General features: G+C 43.1%; 1 pseudogene; it reads right to left on the minus strand.

The window, feature by feature from the left end:
- Positions 1-1,916: 1,916 nt before the first annotated feature.
- LOC135674863 (probable serine/threonine-protein kinase WNK4) lies at positions 1,917-7,524 on the minus strand (annotated as a pseudogene).
- Between the last annotated feature and the right edge of the window lie 4,708 nt (positions 7,525-12,232).

Consider the following 12,232-nt stretch of genomic DNA (forward strand, 5'->3'; position numbering starts at 1 on the left):
TGGTGCTGCAAGGAAACATTGGTAGCTACGCGTTCCGCTCTATAGGCCCCTCCACACGTTGATATTTCACCATCATACCACCTTCCACCACGTCCCATATTGCTTCCACCCAATCTTTAAGCTGTTCCTCCACCGAAGAAAAATCATGCCCCTTTTTTTTTCTATTATTATTATTATTATTATTATTATTATTGTTATTTTGTTAGATAAGAGTGAGACGTACGGTTCACACAATAAAACAACTCAAAATCTCTTCACAGATATTGAAAATGTGGAACCAACCACCGCATCTCAAGCTCAAGAAAAAAAATCTCATTCTCCTTTCATGTTTACAATCATACTAAGCCGACGACCTCCTTAAACTTGGGTGAGAGTGGCGATCCGATCCCATCCGATCAGAGCGAAGGAAGGCCCAGTTGCCCTTCTCCATTTATGCGTCTTACTTACATGAAGATGAGTGTAACAATAACAACAATTGCATTCCATGATTGGGTTCGCGATCATATACCAAGCACAAACGTGACTACCCCTAGAGAGATGCAGCACGCTTTTAAGCTGAGCTATGGGACGACAAAATTACAAGATACGTAAGATCTTCCTGCTGCGGCAAGCTTTGGCCCTGATATGGTGACCTCAGACCATTTGGAACGGGGTGCAAAATTATTAGCAAATAAAATAGTGATTGTACAAAATGATGATGCTATTAAAAAGAAGAAGAAGAAGAAGAAGAAGAAGCAGCAGCAAAATAACTTGATAATGTCCCATGTGGGCTCATCAAAACTCCAGTAAACAAACTTCATCAGATTAATTGCGGTGGATTTCGTCTGAAATGATGATGATATACGAGGCCCCCCTCCCCACCCCAAGTCTTTTAAAGACTCGCTCTGACTGTAGCCAAAAGAAAGAAAAAGTAGATCCTGCACGAAATCCTTTGTCGGCGACACAGAGAGACCGACTCGACCGAACACATAGTTTGTGTTTCCTTATTGCTGGTGTGAATGCGCGCAATGTAGCGCTTCCTATATCGCGATGAGACGTTTTAAAAGAATGAGATCTTGCACCGTAATTATGTCCTGCCACCCACCACCGTGTATCATTAATCACTATCGGATCGGATCGGATCGGATCTGCTTTGCCAATCCGTGAATATGGCGAGGTCATTTCGTTTCCAACTTTGCACGATCCTGCTGGTTCAGGCATGCACAGCTCTTGCTTCCCCTACCGTCATCCAATATCTACTTGCTCTTCTAATTATTACGGCCCAACATCCGCACATCAATTTCCAGCTGCCAGAGGATCCAAACCGATCCAATTTGAGGTCAGCTATTTAGAATTCGAAATTTTGGATTAATCTCATCACTCAACCAACCAACTTGTGCAATATATATATATATATATATATATATATATATATATATATATTCCTTGTGTAGCCACGCTTGGACTTCGTTGCATAGGTACACGTGGGTTGGCCGGGAAAGGACACCTAGTTTGCCTTGCCCGACGCATTAGCGGATGCAAGGGGCTGACCTCATCCACAAATGGGCTTCGCCTAAAGAGCAACATCTGTGTGTGGCATATAAAAGTTTACCAAACCACTCTCCACAACGTATGCGGTTTTCTATTACCAGTTGGGTATAATTCTCCATATTTTGATGATTTATGATGAATATTTTGAGTTAGACTTTACAGATGGCCCATATTGGTACCGAAAAATTTAAATGATGATGCCAAAGGTAATCACCCTCACAAAGATAATTAATGACCCTGAAAGCTTTCAGCTAGCGTTCGGCTCTGGAATACCATAGTACAAACCAGTGGTCGACTCGACTTCAGGTGGGGAACATACTTCCGTTCTTCCAGGTAGCAACACTTACACTCTGCCGAGTTCCAGTTATATACAGGCACACATATGATGATGATGATGATGATGATGATGATATATATATACACACACACAAACTTTACATCCCATGGGGGTCCACTCGAGTCCCACCTCGTGAAGACTTGTACGTATCAGCATCAAACACCACATAACATCAGAGGCTTTCTTGGAGTATTAAGTCTATTAATTAACCACTTCCACCTGCAGAGCCTTGCGTTTTCTTCCTATAATCTCCTGGAGAGGTAGCCAGGCGAGGGCCAACGTATGGCGCCTGGAACCCGATCGATGTTCTCTACCGAGCCGACCGTGTTAAACATGCGCTTGTTGAGCTTCTCGACCAGAGCTTTGTGCAGCAGCTGGCTTCGCACATCTATCATCGATCGGTTCCTCATCAATCGCCGGCTATCGACAGGCCTCTTGCCTCCTCGGACACTGGAAGCCCCCCGGGCCTCTGCCGAGGCGCTGCACTTCCTGTGGAGCTGATTGGTTATCGACTCATTTTCTGCAGGGTCTTCTTCCAGACAAAACCGTGTTGACTCGTGGCTGTTGGCTATGAGCTGATGTTCCCCTTGGTGGAAGGTTCCGTCGCTCTCTTGTTCACTGGCTGATACGTAGTTGACAGCAGAATACTTAGTAGAATGGATGGAGCTCATGTCCTCATCATCCATTAGTCCATCTGTAACTAAACAGTGATCCGGAGATTATATAACCAGAGGGTAAGAACCGTCGATAATGACGACTTGTACATACCTCCAAGCCAGTCTGCTTGGTGATGGTTGTGTTTCTGGCAGAAGATCCCTCGAGAAGAACTCATCCCAAATACTGATGACCCTTGGGAGGAAGCAGGGGAGGAGAGGCAGTAGAAAGGATGACTGCTTCCCTCCTGTTCATCATCCACAGTTGTACACATGGGGCCAGTCTCCCAGAACACCTTCCTTGCAACCAGACATCGACGCTGCTGATATCGCCTGGGCGATCATCTCCGCTATCTCTGCTGGCTCTCGATCAGTAATGTCCAGCTCCTTTACCATCTCATTGGCCACATCAATCGGCGTGTCGTTGACGATGTCGAAATGAAAGTATATGTTGCTCGCATTACCTAATATACAAAGAAGCAAAACATCATGCCAAGCATAAAGATGTCATAATTCTACAATGCTGCTAATGTTAGCGCTGTAGCGAGTGAGGTTGAACCAGGTCCAGACAAGCGATGGAGATATGTCTGAGGTTTCAGGTCGAAGAACATGCTTGTCGGCCAAAGCCTGTAGTGCGATTAATCTGTACGTACATATGCTATGTCGAAGACATGTATGCCAGCAGACTGACTGTACCATCTATTTATTAAAAAAAACTCGTACAGTGCAAATCAAACTAAACTCATGCTTGAGTTATGATCCAATATCAGCGCAGACATATTATGTGAACTCATGAAAGTTATAGCTTTACCCACTACTTCTCACGAGCACCGAGTGTATGAGAAAGACTTAGCAGCACTAGTTTCAAATTGGACTCTGGGCAGGGTCAAATTGGGATCATGTTGAACAATATCGTACACGAGGTTCTAGATCATGTCGGTAAAGTTAGTATGTACGAAGCAGATGGGTTGACTTTAGATTAGCACCTGATCAGCAATACAAACCACATGCATTTGCAAGGAAAATGAACGTAGAGTTTCCACACCTTCGTTATCAGCAATTTGCACTTTGAGGTAGATGGCGTCATCTTCAGTATTCATTTTGCCGGTGATTGTCATGTCAGTAGTACGCACAACAGGATCTAGATCATGATGATATGTCACCTGCAATGAATCATGATTTCCTGATACGATGTTCTTAACGTCATTGGCCGGATTCTTAGGAGCTGGATCTTCAAATGCGAGGAAGGGATCAAGAAGGAGCTCCTTAGCTGAGGATCTACCGGGAACTTTCTGCAGGCACCTCCCGACGAAACGCTTAGCTTCAGGGTCTTGGATGCAGTAAAAAGCATGAGGCAGTTTTCCCTTTAAAAGACGAAAGCCGAATCGAAGTATTTTTATTGAAGTACAAGGCAAAACAGTGTAGAGCATGGCATTAATTAAGGAATGCTCTTACTGAAGTAACTTTCTTGTAAATTTGAGCAGGATTTGAACACTCGCTGTAGGGGTACTCAGAGGTCAGCATTTCCAGCACTGACATGCCAAAGGAATATATATCCGCGAGCTCATTGTACTCTTCCTCGTAGAGTTCTGGTGCCATGAACTCTGGCGTCCCTGCGGCAGCAAAGGTGTAGAGCACTGAGAACTTCAAGCGTAGCAGCTGCAGGGAGTCTTTTCTTTCTTATAAATGATTTAATCAACTCTTGCTAAAGAAATGAGTGTTCGCGTCAACAAAGAACCTTATAAAACCGATCATGGAACCTAATCAAGAGTCAAGAGAGGAGAGGGTATTAGTGATCACCTATGACGCTGTGCTTGCATTGTGCACCCCGGAGCGTTGCAGCCAGGCCAAGATCACCAATCTTGACTTGCCCGAGATGGCCATTGACGAAAATGTTGTCACACTTGAGGTCTCTGTGTATCACGGGCGGATCGTGGCCGTGCAGGTACGCAAGCCCCTCGAGGATCTGCCGGGCCCACCTTTTGACAGCCCTTATGTCAACTTGCTGATATCGCTGCCGATACCTGAACCCATCTCTCTCAGATTACTTCGTCTTCCAACTGCATGGCTTTTGAATTTATTATTATTTTTCTTCTATATATGCATCATTTTACTTAGTTGGAAGATAAACCGTGAATCTTTTCTATATATGCACCACGTAAAGAGATTTTAGACAACAAAAATTGGAAATCTGTTGAGTCAAAATTCATCCGACACCAGCAAAGTCAAATGATCAAATGAATAACGAACGACAGCACGGCTCTGCTCAGACAGAATGACCACATACAGAGAGCGAGCCCATCTTCCACGCTACTTCACTAGGCTCAACCTTAGATCACTGAGCCTGCTATCTATCGACCTCTAATAAGATCAACCAAGTCTGAGTCAAATTGGCATGAAATAACAGGAGGAGTTAAGAAAGCCTACTGTCGAAGCGTGCCTGAGGCGAACAACTCGGTGATGAAATTGAAAGTCCTATGCTCTACATCGATCCAGGATGAATGAAATTTGATGATTGATTCATGGCAGAGGGAGCTAAGGAGGTGGACTTCCGAGTACATGCGCTCCAATACTTCAGGCGAGCGCATCATGTCGCAGAGCATAGCCTGGTTCCATGCCACCTCCGTACCATTCACCTCATCGAAAGCTCTGTAGCTGAAGCTCCTGAATCAAGGAACCCGTGTCACATGATCTAGCTTCGCTACTTACAATTTGTCTTAAATCGATATCGATCGGTGGTTCCAAGGATACACTGTCTTCGTCGCTCCTTTACCAAGTACTTCATCGAACTGCAAGGCATGCAGGTAAAAAGAAGACGTGAGACACTAGTCGTTTATTTGAAAGAAAAATAAAATTAGCATGGAAGAATACACAGGGAAAACACTCGTCGTTTTCATAGTATCCAAAGTGAATGCAGAAAATGTTACATTATCATCAAACAACATTCTTAGAATAACTCGGTAATATATACTTGAAAGCTTTATTAATTGGCCGAAACAACCGCCCATGCAAATGCTTTCCTTGATACGTACATTTGGAAGGGTGATAAACCCTAAGTTTAGTCTCTAGGTTGAACTCGCTCATGATCATAAGCTGCCTTGGTTTAACGATGTTTTGAACGTTGCAGGTCTTCTTCAAATATTTGAATTGCATAATTAATCGTTGCACCTTCTTTAAAATGTTTGGTGGATCTCCCATCACTTGTACTCTCAAATATATCTAAACACCTACAAAAAAAATTTAGTGATTTACCTGCCGGCGACTTGGTACGCATTTGATCTCCCGGTAATTACCATTTCACACGAATCTAATTTATGACAGGTCACTGCCTACGTGATGCTGAGCAACTTCAAGACCCCTGCAGGCAGTAAGTTGGACATGCCTGGAATGAAACTGTGGTCCTAAATGAATCAGGCTCCATCATTCACTTACTATAGCGTATTGGTCTCGCGTCTCTTTCTGCATATATATATAAAAAACCAAAGTGTATGACTGCCATGCTATGATTCGCGGCCAAAAGTTGGCTTCATGAATGATCAAAGAACTGGTCTCATTGGAGATCTAGATCTGGCGAACCATGCATATGATTCTGACACCATCTTAATATTGGCAACACTTGGAAACGTGTGCCCAAGTATATTAGCTGGGAGACAGCTTTCCAGTCGAAGAAAAAAAGACTGTGGTATAACATTGAGATTGAGGAAGAGGTAAAACATCGACATGAAAGCATTCAACGCCATATTTCTCAAGTGCATATCATGTGTACACTCATGGAATAAAGCGTATACAAGCATATATCATTTAGAGGGCGGAGATCGCATAGGAAATACCACCAATAGCAAATTTGTATTTCAGCATGTAGAACACCGACCAGATTGATCACACGTATGTACGTTTCACATTGCTACTGTATGCATAGCTGCAAAAGGAAACGAGGAGCATGGCATCCAGAGACTGATACGCCTTCCCGAAAGACATAAAATAACATGCCACTACCAAAAAGCCTTAATAGCGAAGCATATTGCTTACGATTATTTCTGCCACCGTAATATAACGCATAAAATAAAATAAATTGCAGATAAGACATCTGGGTATTTAATCATCACTTACACGTCCATAGCGACCGGTCACCGGATCCGTCTCGACGTACCCATTTTCCACGACGGCACGCTCCGCACGCCGTTTCTCGAACATGGCCTCTGCCAGTAGCGTCCTTAACAAAGCCGGATACCAGGAAAAAGAAGGGGAAATCAAGAAAAGCAAGCAAAAGAAGCGCCGGCAGCTGTCAGCTGGAGAGGTTCGGGGAAGGTGGAGGAATACAGAGGTTGAGGTGCCGCTAGATGCGCGGCTTTCCTTCGTGGTTCTCGTAAGAGAAGACGCCAAAGAGCTGCCAGCAAAGCCTCGAGTAGTCGATCCGCAACATGATCCAGGCCATGTTGACAACCCCCAGGGCACGTGAGAAATCGTGGCGGTACCTCCCGATTACCATTGATGTTGTCGAAAATTATGAACCGCACGAAAGGCTCGTCGACCGAATAACTCGAGTTTTGGGTGGGAAAAGACCGATCAGGTCAGGGCGGCGACATCTCTCTCGTGGAGAATTCTTCTGTGCAACTTCTTTGTCGGTGCTTTGCAGTGATTATGGTGGTGGTAACCTCCTCTTTCAGATGAGGTGTAGGGAAATCCTTTTGGCCTGTCACGCGGGTATCCTAAAAAGCAGTCAATCACGATCGAACTAACAAGATTTGGAGAGAGTGCATGCGATGCGCAGGGTATAGTGTTGTGGGGTTCTAAACTTGAAGAATCGATGGTTTCTCTTTGATACCACCATAATTTGTTTGCACCTAAAGAGGAGGGCTGATCAACAAGGAGAATAGGAGCTCTTGGAGACAAATAAGCTTCTGTCGAGTGCAGAGGAGAAAGAACCGAGCAAGTATATGAGATACAAAGAGAGAAAAAAATTGCGAGAGAGAGAGAGAGAGTCAGATGGAGGAATGGCGACCCAAAAAGTTGTAGAAAGATTGGGGGCAGGCGAGGAGCTGGCACTAATTATAGGCAGCTTGAAGACGGCATTGCCACTGGGGCCCACGGGCTTTCCCGGTTCCTCGCCCAAGTATCGATGGGAATGGCCTGACGAAGTCAAACGTAAGGCCGTCTAAATAATATCGCCGTCACAAGATGATGCAGGTTGGCGATGAGTCTCTTGACTCGGCGCATGCATACCAAATGAGGTGGCCAAGGGTAACCAGGTGGAGTTCATTTTTTGGACCTTCACTGTCGTCTCAATATATTACGTTTTCTGGACAACCATTTAGCTCAATTGATTGACGAAATAGTTCGAGCTGCATCCAACTCCTAATTTAGTTGACTTTGCACCACCTGATGGATGTCAAGATGCATCTACGCATGCACCTAATAATATCAAGTTGGAGCTTGGATTTGTCGAGATTACGTTGTGGGATTCTCTTTGTATCTCATATACTCCATTCGATATGAGCCTCGGTGTCAAAGAAAAATCTATGAACACTGCTCAAAGAGAAAAGCACATCTATCTTTTTCTCAGCGTCAAAGCCGTGAACACAAAATCACTGTTCAAAGAGCCTCGATATCACGGATGTGCCGGAGGACCCAAAAAAAATGAACAAGTCACGTTCCGATTCTAATTTGGAGGGCTCATATTTTAGATCATTTCGATAACAATGCCCATCGTGAATGAAACCTCGGAACATCAGAACCACAGTAGCGATTCAAAAGAAAACGGACTACGGAGTTGGCTGTGACTTAATGCCATGCCTTGTGCAATAATTCAGTTCAGGAATGCTTGACCAAGCAATTACGTGTAGCCTTCAGTTAAAATAGAGAGGAAAGGAATAATCAAGAGCTGAGCGTGGTAAACCATGACGTGACTGCTACAAAGGGGATGACCACATGCGACATCTAAGCTAACTGGGTCGTATAATAGGATGGAGGAAGATTAGAACGATATGTGAATATTTAACATGCAATGATTGACAATATCATATTTGTGATGGCGCCATGCTTCGACACAATAATTCAATAAACAAGTTTTGGTCGGTCATGTATCGAGTATGAGGTCAACATCTTAATATCTTATGCGTATCCACGTACACGTACATCTAAGATGCAGTGGAGTGACATCTGAACCAGAAAGTAAAACACAGACCAGCGTTGTTAGTAAAATTGGAATCGAAGGAAAGAATGTATTGGTTATAAAGATTTTGATAGAAAATACGTCGACATTAATCTTGACCTGCCAACTGGCTGCCACCAAGACACTGTTACGAGAAAAGAAAAATCCGCATCACCTTTTCCTAGTGGTAAATGGTAAGGCGGCAACCTACCGCTCCTAGCAGATCGCGGTTCAGGGGAAAGCGGGACGGACTGATAACCAAGCTGGTTTGCCCCCTTGGTTGGCTTGAACAGATGATCATCGTCCGTTTGTCCCTAATGACCGTCAAGATTGGCAAACAGCGCTCCTATATTCATTGATGCACCGTATAAAGTTATACCGATCAACCGTCTATACAAATGAGCCACAAGAGGATGTATGATCGATCTCCATTAACTATCGATCTTCCTTTGTCGGTCGGTCGCTCAGGTATAAAAATTAATCCCAAGACTTGAACAAAGGATCAAACTTGAAAAATTCTATTATTCCCATTCCATGAAAACTAACTTTTTCATCGAAGGAGTTGGGTCGGGAGATCCCCTCGATACTAACCTCTTGTGTAGGTCCCTGATAAAGTCAAGGCACACCTTGGCTCACCCCGAGAGCACCAAGGACGCTAGGGCCCACCTCAGACTGACTTGGAAGCGATCTTCGATGCTCAGCTACCACCTCAGGATCGCTTCGGCCAGACCTTTCTCGACTCCAACCATCACACATAATAGCCATGTGGGCTATCAGGATGAGATTGTACCTTCGGGATAGAATCAAGCTGTGTCGATTCATGGTTGGTGGGATCAAAGCAACAATATTTTGGTGCTAAAAAGAGAGCCCGAATGTCACAAGAATATCCACTCGTGAACCCCCTCAATGAGTGCTCTAGCAAGGAGGCTCCACCGCTTACATATAGTACCTTCGGGTAACGAGGACATCTACCCCCCTTCCGACAAGTGGATGTATCCACTTCAGCACAAACCCTAATATGATATTGGCATCTATTCAACGACCTTGAGCTCTCCTCTTCAGGGCCAAACACAGGGCACATACTCATTCTTGCCGAGGCCTACCTAAGCCTCACACATCAGATACAAATGCTAGTTGGGATGATGTAAACTATCGCCCCCCTCCTATCTCATTTGGCTCAACAAGCAGCCCCACCCCCAACACTGTGGCCATCAATCTAGCCCTCGCTCGCTCTCACACCTTTCGAGGCTTCCTCAATTGACCCACTACCAATCCTATCAAACCACTCTTGACCGGTTGAACTATTGTCTTGTCACGAACAGAACCGTAAACAAGATATTTGATGTAATGCTCATGTATGTCCGTGTCTTTCGATTTTATTCATACTTTACGGTGGTGTATCGGAGCGACAATTGAACTAAGGTATTAGTTACTGCCAAAAATATATGTGCGTCATTCAACTATCATCGAGTCATGGGTTCATATGTCAAACCATCAACATTACGATTATGGAGTAACAGTTCACTTTAACGCCAAAGATGTGGTGTCTTATCAGGTTGCCAACGAGCCATAATCTCATATCATATGCCTCATTTTAATGCATAAAAAAGGTTGACAGACAATATTTGTCTAGTAAGCTACTGATCACATCACTAACCACATGGTTGTTTATGATGTTTAATGGTTGTTTGGAGGTTGACTATAGTCACATCATTTTCTTAACCTTAATTTGATCAATCATATCATTAGAGATGGGTGTTTCATGGTTAAGTTTGATCATGTCATGTCATGGTGGATGAACGCTTCATGATCGATTCAATTATGTCATTGTAAATGAATGTTTCATGGTTAAGTTCGACCAATGTCATCATCAGATGGACATGTCATTAGCGGAGTTGATTATGCAGTCATAGATGGATATTTCATGGTCGGATTCGACCATGTCATCATGGACGGGTACTTCATGATGAATCACATTATCATAAATGGATGCTTCACGGCTGATTCGACCATGTCACAATAGTGGGATGCTTCATGATCATTTCGATCATATCATTTTACCTCCAAATTATGTGTATCTTACATATCATTAGCTTTAATCGCTTTGGGTTTTGGCTTATATAATAAACACTACAGGGGTTCATCTATCTGTGTTGCTTCAGTTTTTATAAGCATGTCTTCTTAATTATCATGCTTGATCCGATTTGATTCAGTTTTTAATGATTGCATGGCGATTGTCTTCTAGAAGCTAATTAGGAGTCTACATATTACATTGACATTCAGCTAAATGGTCTCAGTGCTCAATCTGCTATGGCCAAACATATGAATGCAACGCCACCCTTTCAGTTGAACCGTCGGACAAGCATCAGAACTTGAGGATCACTCGAATCGTATACAAGGAGGAAACCATCCTTCATTCATTTGTCTTTTTGTAAATATTTTAGCTTGACATTTCGAACTATTGAGCTTTAGAATACTGACATTAGCTTTCGTCGATCATGAAGATACGAATGATACATCTATGAAGCATCTTTCTATGATGATGTAGCTAATTCAAATATGAAGTATTTATTTTTGACAAAACGATCGAATCAACCAAGAAGCATTCAACTATGATAACATGGTCGAATCTTGCCATGAAATATCCACTCTATGATGATACGATTGAATTGGCCACAATGTATCCATCTATGATGATGCGATTGATCCCAAAGCGACGAAAGTCAATGGCATGGCACACTTATGTAACAAGGGGTTATAATGATGTAGTTGAATCAACCACAAAGCATCCATCTATGACAATGTAATAGAATAGACCATGAGGCATCCTTATATAATGATGCGATCAAACCTGATCATAGAATATTTCTTCTATGATGGCACGATCGAATCGACCATGATATGTCCATCTATGATGATACAATCGAATCAAACCATAAAAGGTTCGTGTATAATGACACATCCAAATTAGCCATATGTTGACGTGATTGAATCTGATCATAAAACATCCATCTAAGATGATATGATTGAACCTATGATGCACCGTCGATCCCGAACCTTGATTCATGAACCAAGCCACAAATCATTGTTAGAATGATGATACTCGACCTCAAAATAACCATTAAACAACATAGGCAATCACGCGATAAGTGACACGATCCAAAATGAAACATTGTTTCTTGTGTTGAAACAAGACAAGGATAGATGATACGAGAGTATATTCCACAGATGCACGGCTTCGCCTCCAAACTTAGATCATTTAAACAGAACTCCCCTCGTGAATGAGAGGAGTCAACACCATTTAGCAACCACCGGTCGAAGCGACGGTGGAGAATACCTGAACAGGCAAAGGGTCTCCGTTTATCTCTCTCTCGAGTTGTCCCACAAAACCTTCATGAAAACTTTACTAATCTTGTCAAGAAAACTTGCAAGAGATCCAAACTCTGAAGCTAGAGGCTTTATATCACTAAAATAATTCAAATTTAGCTGCAGCTCGGGAGAAAGCATCTCACTTCCAAGATTCATTTGTTCACAAAAAAAATTAGTTTCAAGTACAACACA

This window comes from Musa acuminata, chromosome BXJ1-5, assembly GCF_036884655.1.
Source record: "Musa acuminata AAA Group cultivar baxijiao chromosome BXJ1-5, Cavendish_Baxijiao_AAA, whole genome shotgun sequence".
Classification (NCBI taxonomy): domain Eukaryota; kingdom Viridiplantae; phylum Streptophyta; class Magnoliopsida; order Zingiberales; family Musaceae; genus Musa; species Musa acuminata.